Source organism: Mauremys mutica, unplaced genomic scaffold (genome assembly GCF_020497125.1).
Source record: "Mauremys mutica isolate MM-2020 ecotype Southern unplaced genomic scaffold, ASM2049712v1 Super-Scaffold_100033, whole genome shotgun sequence".
Taxonomy (NCBI): Eukaryota; Metazoa; Chordata; order Testudines; family Geoemydidae; genus Mauremys; species Mauremys mutica.
This window is the reverse complement of record NW_025423255.1, coordinates 1,685,729-1,697,127: the sequence shown is the minus strand read 5'-3', so window position 1 is coordinate 1,697,127 and position 11,399 is coordinate 1,685,729. Positions and strand designations below refer to the sequence as shown.

The following is an 11,399-nucleotide window of genomic DNA, read 5'->3' as shown; positions in this document are numbered from 1 at the left end:
CCCCTGGGCCGGGCAGAGAAGCAGCTTTAATTCAGGTCACTTCCCAGCACAGAACCCCACTGGGGGAGCAGCAGCTGCTAAGCCTGGTCTCCCAGATCACTATGGAGGCTGCAGCCTCTGACCCAGGAAGCTGAACCCCAATATCCTGAGCAGAGAGGGACAGAGCGTCTGAGCAGCTTCCCTCCTTTAGCTCTCTGGGGAGAGCAGCTAATGAGAGCCCCTCCTCACAGGGAGAATTGCTGATCTCATTAGCCCCACTGTCCATCCGGAGTCACTCCTTGTCCTTCCATACAGTGACTCTGGATTAACAATTGTCTCAGTGAAACCAGAGTTCAGAAAGAATGAGTCCAGAACGCTGTGGAAGGGACCATTGTGCGGCAGGGCTGACCCACTTCCCACCTCCCTCACCCCCAGATCCAGGACAAGGACTGGACAATGGACTGGACAATCTAGGACAATGGAACTGGAAGTTCCTGCATTTTTCAAGAGGGGAGAAGAGCAAAAATCTGTGATTTCACCTCACAGTGTCTGATAAGTGGCTAGAAAGTTATCACAGTGACTGGGCCTGGCCGGGGAGTATCGGGCAGTGCTTGGAGCCAGGATTCTGGCATAAGCTAATCAGGGAGAAGAAGCGAGGTCAGGAGCAGCCCCCAGAGCCCCAGCCCCCACCCCCAGATATTCCCTGGGACCCAGCCCCCAGAGTCCCTGGCCAGGGACCTCAGATACCCCTCAGAGCCCCACCGGCCAGACAACCCCCACCAGACCTTCATTGCCAGGTTGGGAATCCCAAAGGGTTCCCCCCACCAAGAGACCCCAACAGCCAGAGACCCCCCAAAAGGGACCCCCACTGGGAACTCAGTCCCTCACTGACTGCCTAGGATCCCCTCCCTCCCCGCCCCCCAGCAGGATCTGCCCTGCCCTTTGCCTGGCACCCCCTCCTCCCCCCTGCGGGGTCCCCTGATGCTTTACAGGGGCACCCCCTGGCCTAGCACCGGGGATTCTCCCCCACACACTCTGTGCACTGGGCAGGGCAGCGATCCCAGGAGCCAGCCGGGGAAGCCCAGACAGAGCCCCTGGCACAGCACCAGGCTCCCTCTAACCCCCTGTCCCGCCTCCCCAAGAGACGCCCACCCCGGCTGCTCTGCAGCCAACAGGCCCCCAGCGATACCCACCTCCAGGACCCACAGCCTCAGGGCTGGGCACATCACACCCACCCCCTGAAACCTCAAATCTCCAGAACCCACCAACCTCACTAGGGTACCCCCTGCCCAGCCACCCAGAGGCCTCCCCCCACCACAATCCCCCTTCAGCTGCTATCTCCCCACACAGCCCCACCCCCACCCAGCAACTCTGTTACCTCACAGTGCCTGAGAAGTGGATAGAAAGTGACCACCGCCCCCTGCTGGCCAGTCACACAGGCAGAGGGAGCCCTGGGGGATGCCTCTTGAACAGGAGAATGGAAGGCCTGGAGGGACATAATAGGTAAGAAATGTTCATGCCTGTCACTAGCAAATAATGGCCACCCTGGATCCACCCCAGACGTGGCTGCATCTTAGTACTGTGGGAAGCAACCCCTCACAGAGGCCATTTGCCATGGGGCTTGGGATACTTCTCAACTCACACTGCACTCAGAGTGATCTCCTCATCCTGTGCTAGCTAGAGAAAAGAAAAGGGTCCAGCCAACTCTCCTGTTACCGGTTGGGAACCACTGATTCCCAAACAGGGGGAGGCCTCTGGCTTTGATGGGTATTAAATATCTGTCTGGTCTCTTTCTTCGGCAAACATTTTAACAGAGGTAAAGGAGGGAACAAATGATTCACAAAGGAGTCGGGAAAGATGATCTCTGGGCAATTTAACCCCCTACAACATCCAGGATGGAGAAGAACTCAGGGCAACAGGTTCCCTCGAAGGAAGAAGTTGCTGGGATTTACAAACGCGGGGAACAGCCCCAAACCCGAGAGGATTTTTAACTGACATTTGATAATGAGATAGAAAGAAGCAAAACCTGAGCTTTGAGAGCAACGTTCAGAAATGAAAGAGTTCCCAATCTGAGAGATTTTGGATCCATTTTGCAAATTATAGAGAGAGACAAGTGGAAAATCAGAGGGACCCGCTCGCCTCCTCAGCCTCCCACCCCCCTAGCCAGTGATGAGCTGCCAAAATCTTAACAACCAGTTCCCTCCTCACCCCACATGGGGGATGTGGCCCACTCCTGCCCCCTGGGACTCCTGCCCCATCCAACCTCCCATGTTCCTTGATGCCCCCCGGTACCCCTACCCCATCTACCCTCCTTCCCTGTCCCCTGACTGCCCCCTGCCACCCCATCCAACCCCTCCTCTCATTCCCGATGGCCCCCCTGGGACCCTTGCCCCATCCAACCACCCCTTCTCCCTGTCCCCTGACGGCCCCTGGAACCCCTGCCCCTGACGGTTCGCGCAGGAAGCCTGGGAGGGCTGAGAAGCAAACGGCGGCTTCGTGCTCAGGCCCAGGGAGGCAGAGGGGAGGTAGGTGAGCTGGGGTGGGGAGCGGTTCCCCAGTGCCCCCCCCCGGGTTACCTGCTGTGGTGCGGGCTTCCCCCCTGCCCCAGCTCACCTCGTCTCCGTCTCCACCTTGCTGGGCCTGAGTGCAAAGCCGCCACACGGCTTCTCTTCCCTCCAAGGCTTCCTGCGCGAACAGCTGATTAGCAGGGGGAGGGGGAAAGCGAGGTGGGGCATTCAGGGGAGGAGGCGGAGTGGAGGTGAGCTGGGGCCAGCCACCGGCTCACCTGCCCCCCTGCCACTGCCTGCCCGCTCGCTTCCTCAGCCCCCACCCTCACCTGCTATTGTGTCATACAGGAGGCCTGTGATATGCAGGGGGTCAGATTAGATGCTCTAATGGTCTCTTCTGGCCGTAAAGTCGACTCATTTCTGAAAAACTGAGTGTAGCTTTGGGAGCAGCGTCTGCTGTTTCCCTGTCTAGCCGGCTTGCTGCCTAGAACGAACGCTCCTTGAGTGGGGTGATCCACAGGGAGTAGCTCAAACCTCCAAAGTGCCTGGCCAGGGGCAGGACATTGGCACAGCAAGGGAGGGGTGTGGCAGTGACATCACAAAGGCCTTTGGCAGGACCTCAGCCTATTGGTCCAAGGTGGTGGGGAGGTGGTGACCTCACAGAGAGATGCTGACATCAGCCAGGCAGGACAGGGGCGAGGGGCCAGGGAAACCTCAGAGACCCCTGTGGCTTTGCTTCAGCAAGTCTCCTTCTCCAGGTCTCTCTTTGAGGACTGAGAGAGTATTCGGGTTCACGGACGTGAGCGCCAGGAGGAACCTCTTTCGAGTTTTCTCCTTCCCTTTTAGTGATGTTACTAGAAAACAGCCGTCCCTGTTTAGAAGGTAAGAGCCTCCTGGAGGTTTGAAACCTGTTCAGTCTGATCCATCTGGTGAGAGTTGAATTCTAGGCATGGAAAACACGAACTTAAGGAGGCAGAAGTTTATTGCGCACCTGGGATTCTGTCCCTTAGAATCACTGGGGACATTGGGGTTTGTCCTTTTTGTTTCACCTCTTGCTCCATCCACTGTCTGATCCCTCTTTTCTCTTCGTCTCTTGCTTCCTTTGTCCTTTCTCCTGTTCCCCTCCCAACACCAGGTTTTTTTCTCCAGCTGATAACCGCTCACGTTAACTGATCACTCTCGTTATAGTGTGGATGGCAACACCCATTTTTTTCATGTTCTCTGTGTGTATATATATTTCCTACTGTATTTTTAACTGCATGCATCCGATGAAGTGGGTTTTAGCCCACAAAAGCTTATGCTCAAATACATTTGTTAGTCTCTATGGTGCCACATGTTCTCCTTGTTCTTTTTGCAGATAAATTCATGGAGGTTAAGTGCATTAATGGCTATTAGCCAGGATGGGTAAGGAATGGTGTCCCTAGCCTCTGTTTGTCAGAGGGTAGAGATGGATGGCAGGAGAGAGATCACTTGATCATTACCTGTTAGGTTCAGTCCCTCTGGGGTACCTGGCATTGGCCACTATTGGCAGATAGGATATGGGGATGGATGGACCTTTGGGCTGACCCAGTATGGCCGTTCTTATGTTCTTATGAAGGGAGGGGCAGAGCCCTGCAACAGAGTTTCTGTAGTGTAGTGGTTATCACATTTGCCTAATACGCAAAAGGTCCCTGGTTCAAAACCAGGTAGAAAGATGAGGGCTTAATTTTTCCCAGCTCCTAGTGGCCTGTCCCTGCTGTTGTAGGAGCAGCAGTGATTTCTATGCTCAATAGGTCTGTTATACTTCCCCCATTCCCATTTTGTCTCCTCTCCCTCTCTGAATGCCTGTGAAGTGGCTTTCCCCCTCCCCCTCCCGCTCTCTCCTGCAATGCTTGTGGGATGAAGGGGCTGGTTGAACAGCTGGAAGAGCAGAAGAGCTGCTAGATAGACAAGGTGTCTGGGACTCTCATTAGGCAGCGATCACACACCCAGAGCATGGACACTGCCCAAGGTGGAGTGTGACCCACCAGATGCAGCCAAGTCATCTCTAGTCGCAGGCCATGAGGAGCAGGTCCTTAAAAGGGGAAGGGGCCCTGTGCTCAGGAGTCACTCACAAGCTTGTACCTCCAGTGAATGCCCTTCGCCCCGACCGCCTGGCCAGTGGTTCGCTGCATTGCAGTTCATTGTGCCTCGGGAAGACTTACCTTCATCGCACCGTCCATCACGGCGCTGTGGGACACTTACCTGGCAGAATCCTGTGCCTGCCTCTTGGCTTCCCAGGGGTGGCTACTTGCAGCCCAGGAGAAGAAGGATGGTTCTGGTGAAAGGAAGACAAGCAAAGCTCTGGGAGGAAATTTGGGTGTGGGCGCTGCGCTGGGGGTGGGGGTGGGGGTGGGGTGCAGGAGGGGTGGTGCAGCTCCCAAAGTGACCGGTACACACAACCCTCTGGCAGCAGCTCCTAGATGAGTGGGGCCAGGGGATCTCCATGTGCTGCTGTCTGCAAGCGCTGCCCCCAGAGCTCCCATTGGCTACAGTTCCTGGCCAATGGGAGCTGCAGAGTTGGTGCTCGGGGCAGGGGCAGCACGTGGAGACACTCCTCCCACCCCAGGGGATGCTGGGACATGCCAGCCACTTCTGGGAGCGGCACGGAGGGACGGAGGTAGAGTGGGCAGGGAGCCACCTTAGTGCTGCTGGCACATCTCTGCACACCCGTTGTGGGGGGAGGGGAGCAGAGGGCCTCCATGTGCTGCCTGGGGTAGGGGCAGAGCACGGAGCTGCCTCCCCTCCTGGGTCTATTCCAGGAGTGGGTGGGTGGGGTCTTTTGGCCTGCAAGGTGCAGCAGGTGGGACTAGATGATCACACTGGTCCCTTCTGAACTTAAAGCCTCTGAGTCTAAAAGGGAGAGGGAAGTAAAGGAATTAAAAAAAAAAAGATAAACCAAGCATTGTAACACAAGGATGACTCCAACTGCTCATTATATAGTCCCACCCCTTTCTTCTTCCACTGGGTGTTTAATGACCTGTTGGGATTTGGGACACTGATTCTCTCATTCCATTGATAAACTGATACAATGTGACTGAAATTAAACCAATTCCTAGTGGAGGAATCATCACATTGGCTGAGAATCAAACCCAGGTCAACTGCTAGGAAGGCAGCTATGCTCACCACTATACCACCAATGCACGAAAGTCTCTGATTTTTCACACTTGGTGTCTGGTCACCTTACTTCTCAGCATGAGGCAAATGTCTCTGTGGCCTCTGCCATTCATCGTGGGGAGTTTCCCCACTGATAACAGTTCTTGCTGGGTCAGGGAGGGGAGAGACAAGAGGCGTTTATTCTGTTTCATTCCTCTCCATTTTCTGTTCCTCCCCGTCCCTTCCAGGGTCCTCCCTTCCATTTCAGACTGTGCAGTGACACCCTCCCCGCACCCAGGACTCTCGAGCCTCTGGAGCACCACGATCCCATGAGATCCTCAGTGACCAAGGGTCTTTTCCAACTTCCAGGAGACCCAGCTTGAGTCTAAAGGAAGCTCTGTTCCTTCCTGGGGATCCTCTCTCCCTTCCTGGAGATCAAGATCATGAAGCCTCTGCCTTGCCTCTTGGGTCTGAATTAATGTCCCATTTCCCACTATCTGCTCGAAAGAAACAAATGTTTCTAACCCAGGTGAGCGACGTTAATTCAGCTGGAATCCTTCACCCACATTCCTTAGGAGATACAGACTCTCTGTGACACAGACTGACTGGGGGTCATCTCTGCATGTCCCCAATGGGGAAGGAAAGACACTGAGGGCGAAGGAAGAAGACGGACAGAAGGAGTCAAATGGGGCTAGACCAGAATAGGACATTTTCTGCCTGTTAAAATGTACTAGACTCTAATTGCTTAAAACAAAACAAAAACCCACCAGCTTCTGTTTGAACCATCAGCTTTTCACAGAGCAGCCAAAGTGGTGAAGCACAGACACACATAATCACCTATAGCCCAAGTTTGTCTAAGAAGCATCTATAGTGGTTCATGCAGGGGGAAATACAGCTGTGGGTGTGAGTTCAGGCCTCACCCAGAGCGTTGGTTTTCATTAGCCACGGAGCTTCCCCCACTTGCTTTGTCTCAGTCACATGGAAAGTGCCATAGGAGGGTGATGAGAGTAAATTCTAAACTCTGAAATGCAGAGGTTGGCCCAGAGATTGGAATAAGCGGTTTGAAGAGAAAAAGCTCTAAGAGTATAAAACCAGACAGTCTCCAGGGGCAGGTCTGGTACAACGCCTCAACAGGGAGCCATTTGGGGGGTTTCACTCCCTCTGTTCAATGCCCTGAGAGGTATTTTAAGGTGAAGATAACACCATGGCTAACAGGTGACTGGCACGTCCTGGGTTAAAGAAAGAGACCTGGGTTAATCGTCTGAAGATTTGTGTTATCGTCACTGTCTGACCCCCCCTTCAGTGCGGAGCAGGTGTGTACGTTGCTGTGTGGAACGCAGAGACTCCTGCAAAGCAGGGGCAGCTGTTTCCATGGCAGAGAGCCTGGCACTTAGGAGACTTTCTACACTTGCTGTTTTGAAGCAATTCAGTAAAATAACAGTGGAGCTACAATGTCTGGTCCAAAATTTCAGCCCCCCTGGTGCAAAAACGCTATTTTAGGATCTACATCGGAGGCTACCGGCACTAGGACACCTGACCAGAGAGCTCAGTGGGGGCGTAACAGCTGCTGACTCTGAGGGTCCCGGGCTAAATCCACTTGCAGGGGGAAGTGTTTTGATTTATTTGATGGATAATGAGCACCAGCTACCAGGGGAGAAGCCCTGAGAGTTGCTGCCACTCCAGCTGCTGCTAGGGCAGGGGGGAGCCCCAGGGGGCCAGCTGCTGCTCTGGCCACCCCAGAAGTGCTGCCAGAGGCCACCAAGCTGTGGCTGCTCCTGCTGCCCTCGGGACCACTGGTCAAGTGGTCCCCGGGCCAGCCGCATTGGCCGCTGCTTGGGCGGTCCCTGGAGCCAGTTGATTGAGTGGCCCTGGAGTCAGCCACTGTGCCCACTGCAGAAGTCACGGAGGTTGCAGGAAGTCACAGAATCCACCACTTCCACCACCTCCGTGACAGACACGGAGACAAACCCCTCCCTGCTGTGACTGCAGTTCCTGGAAGGAAAGAGAAGAACAGAAAGTGACGAGAGAAAGAAAAAGAGAGATTCCCTGTCACCTCTCTCCCTGCTGACTCCCCCCTTGTATTCTGTAACCCCATCTCACTGGGTTCCCTGTGCTGGTGCCATGCGGGTGACACTAGAGTTCTGGGGATTTGGGGGGCTCTTCATTTCTCAACATTTCACACAAATTTGTCTTTGGGCTGAAATTTCTCCTGTTAGGCCTCTCAGTCAGAGCTGTACCCCACCCTGTTTGCGGGGAGGGGGGGGAGATGTAAATTGCAGAGCAGGCAGAGAAGTCGCCCATAAAGGGTCATATTGATCTGGTGACTGGTTCTGACCGGGGTCACATGTCCTCTGACACAGGCTCATGTGCAGAACATGGGAGCTCTGGCTTGTCCTAAATGCTGTAGAGTGTGAGTTCCTGGAAAGGGCAGGGGAGAGGGAGCAAGAGGAGAAAGGCAGAGACATTGGAGACGAGGAATTGGGGGGAAAAGAAGGAGAGAAGAGAGAGACAATAAATGATTGAATCAGAACATGTGTCCCAACTCCATCTTGCTCATCACAGGTGTTCAGAGAGACAGGTAGTTTTCCAGTGTCAAGTCTGAACTTTGATTCTAACAATTTGAGTTCAAATATCAAGGGGATCTCCGCATACCTGATCTCTTCCCCTCTCCCCTTTTTTAATATTAATTTTTATTTTGATGTGTTTGGCTTAACCGTGATCGTCTCTTTCCCCACCTGTATTTCAATTTGGGGTTTATGTTTATTTTGCCTCCCTGTTGTTCATGTCATTATAATTGTAACAGCAAAGGAATCTGCAGGAGCAAAAACTGACTCAAAACTTCATTTCCCCATCATGCCGGAACATCCTACAAACAGCTCACACAGCTGGAATCATAACACACAAGGCCGGGGGATGGGAGATGCAGGTTTCCAAGGGTTCTGTCTTTCTCAGATGACTATTCCAGCCCCTTGTGTGCCTCCATCCTGTATGACCTGCTGGACTTTGACACATTTATTGTCTCATTCTATCGATAATGTGATTGTAACACAATGTGACTGAAATTAAACCACTTCCAGATGAGGAAACAACAGAAGAAAAAAGCCATTATTGCATTGGCTGGGAATCAAACCCAGACGAATTGTTTGGAAGACACCTAGGTACACCACTATACCAATGCATCTGGCAGGAGTAGCTTTCCTGCAGGCTCTGTGTGCTGGGAAATGGGGTGACATATGACCACAGAGTTAGTGAGCAGGGTGGATGGGCTGGAAGCTGCCTGACAGCTGGGAGCAGAGTTAGGATCCCAGAGTGACTGAAAGGGGGCAATGGTGAAAACAGATCTCACTGGGAGCTGGCCTCACACCCGCCCCGCCCCTAGGAGAGGGGAACTGAAGCTCAACTTCAATCACAGAAAAATCTTCCCTGAGGAGGAAGGGGACAGCTTGTTTTAAAGACCAGGTTTGTGTTTGTTCCTGCTACATACGGAGGGGCTGGGTAGTGCTGATTCCAGCCCCCAGACTCTGGGAGGATAAAGAACAAATTCAGGCTGCCAGTGACCTGCAGGAGGGAGATGATTTTTTGACAGTGACGGACGCCTCGTCCTAAAGGCCTTTGTCTGCCCCCTTCCAGTGACTGTTTGGCACAGGAATGCAGCCCCCACTCCTGGGTCTCTCCTGGGGAAATAATGTTTCTGTGCAAAACACCAAAGCTTTTAACAGAAAGGAAGAAAAGGAAATGGCCACATGATGGGACTAGGACATAAGGAATGAAACACAAGATCCTTCTCCCATGTGCATTGACTTTTAACCTTGTTTGTGGTGGTGGTGTATCCATGTTGGTCCCAGGGGTCCTCTGGGGCGCCAGGCATTGGCCACTTTCGGGAGAGTGGGCTAGATGAACTGGTCTGACTCAGTGTGGCTGTTCTTATGTTCTAACTGCTGGTTATGGAGGAGACGACCTTCCAGGCTACACAGAACTGAAGAAGGATGCTGCGTTAGCTCCACAGCTTGTCTCTTTCACCAACAGAGGTTGGTCCTCTGCAAGCTCTTACCCTCACCCGCCTTGTCTCTCTTGGACTCTGAAAAGTGCTTTCTCTCCACTCCCCTTGGAGAGACGTTAAGTTTCCCTTTGGGCAACTATCAGGCTGAAGCAATTTTATTGACTGTGACACTAGAATTGAAGATTTAATATTATAAATAAATGAGTCTAAACCTGAGGTTCTGGTTTTCACATTGGTTTTTCTAACTCCGTTCACAATTCTCTTCTAGAAAGGCCTCCAGGCTGCCTGCCCAGCCCAGCAAAAGTGGCCAGGAGAAAGCCCACACTGCTGCTCTTTCAGGTAGTTGAAGGCTGCTATCAAACCCCCCTCACTCAGTCAGTCCCCAGTCTGTGGCAGTGCATAGGATTCTTCCGTCCTAAGTGCAGGACTCTGCACTTTTCCTTGTTGAACCTCCTCAGATTTCTTTTGGCCCAATCCTCCAATTTGTCTAGGTCGCTCTGGACCCAAACCCTGTCCTCCAGCGCTTGGATTCTTTACATGCTTTCACAGAGCAAAGAGCACATGTTCCATGATTTCATAGGGCAGAGTTTTGTGCTATCGGGAGCTTTCCCTGTGTGAATTTGACAGGTGGATCAACATAGAGACACACTGTGACCCTTCTCAGGGTGCTGAGGACTGTGAGTCTCCTTGTTGCCACCTGCCACAAGGAAGAGGGAGTTTTGCATTTGGCACCTGGATGTTAGTGACCAAACTCACCAGCCTGCTGGAACTCAAGGACCCTCCTCTGAGCTACAGCAGCCACCTTAACCCTTGAGTTCCTTCAATGTGTCCCACTCTGAAGTCCAGCCTGGATCACCAGATACTCGGTGAAATCCCAGATCCTCTCTTCCCCAAGTATCCCAGATTACTAGTTTTACTGTGGACCATTGCTACTGTATTTCACACAGCACCTGAGTACAGTTATCGAACAAGCAAAAAATTTATTTAACAATGGATAGAGATTTAAACAAACAAACGTGAGTGATGGAAACCAACTGTTACCAACTAAACAAAGGCAGAAAATGATAGAAGAGAAAGGCCAGCACAAAAAACAGAGAGAGGAACAATAAGATACTAAAAGGACAATGGTTGGAACTCTCCATTTCTCTCAGTCTTTGGATTGATGGGTACTAGAGCTGTAGCAACAGTTGAGGAACCAGGGTAAATTAAATCAAATTAACTTTTCAAGATTAGCCATCATTTCCTGTACGACTAACAAAACACAAAAACAAGACAACTTTCAGTTTTCCAAAATAATTCAGATTATCACACAGTTTCTCACTCTTTAACCAATAACTTCACCTATAATTTCATTTTAACTGGTAACAATAACATATTCAAAGATCACAAATTCTTGTCATATATGTTAGTTTTCTTTTAATCCCCATTGCCAACAACTGAACCCTGGTTCTTATTGTGGTTTGTCCCAACGTAGGTCCCAACCACTTCTGTGAGTTCATATATCTCAGGATCTTCTGCCATGTGTGTTGGTAGAGGGGGTCTTCTATGTCGGAATGTTTGCATCATGGAGAAAAATACCTCTCTTTTCACACTTTTTAATCTTTCATAGTAGGAGGAGGAAGAGAAGTAATGTAAATGCATAAAACACAAGAGAAACCTCTCTGGTCTACACTAAAGACATTTATCAGGATAACTATATTGCTTAGGGGTGTGAAAAATCCACACAGCTGAGCAACAGTTACACAGCCCTAACCCCCTGTGTAGATAGTGCTACATGAGCGGGAGAGCTTCTCCTGCCA

General features: G+C 51.8%; 1 non-coding gene across 1 annotated transcript; it reads left to right on the top strand.

Moving 5' to 3' along the window:
- Positions 1 to 4,107: 4,107 nt before the first annotated feature.
- Positions 4,108 to 4,180, top strand: TRNAI-AAU. Its single transcript has one exon. It is a non-coding gene; the product is annotated as a tRNA-Ile (tRNA).
- Positions 4,181 to 11,399: the final 7,219 nt, after the last annotated feature.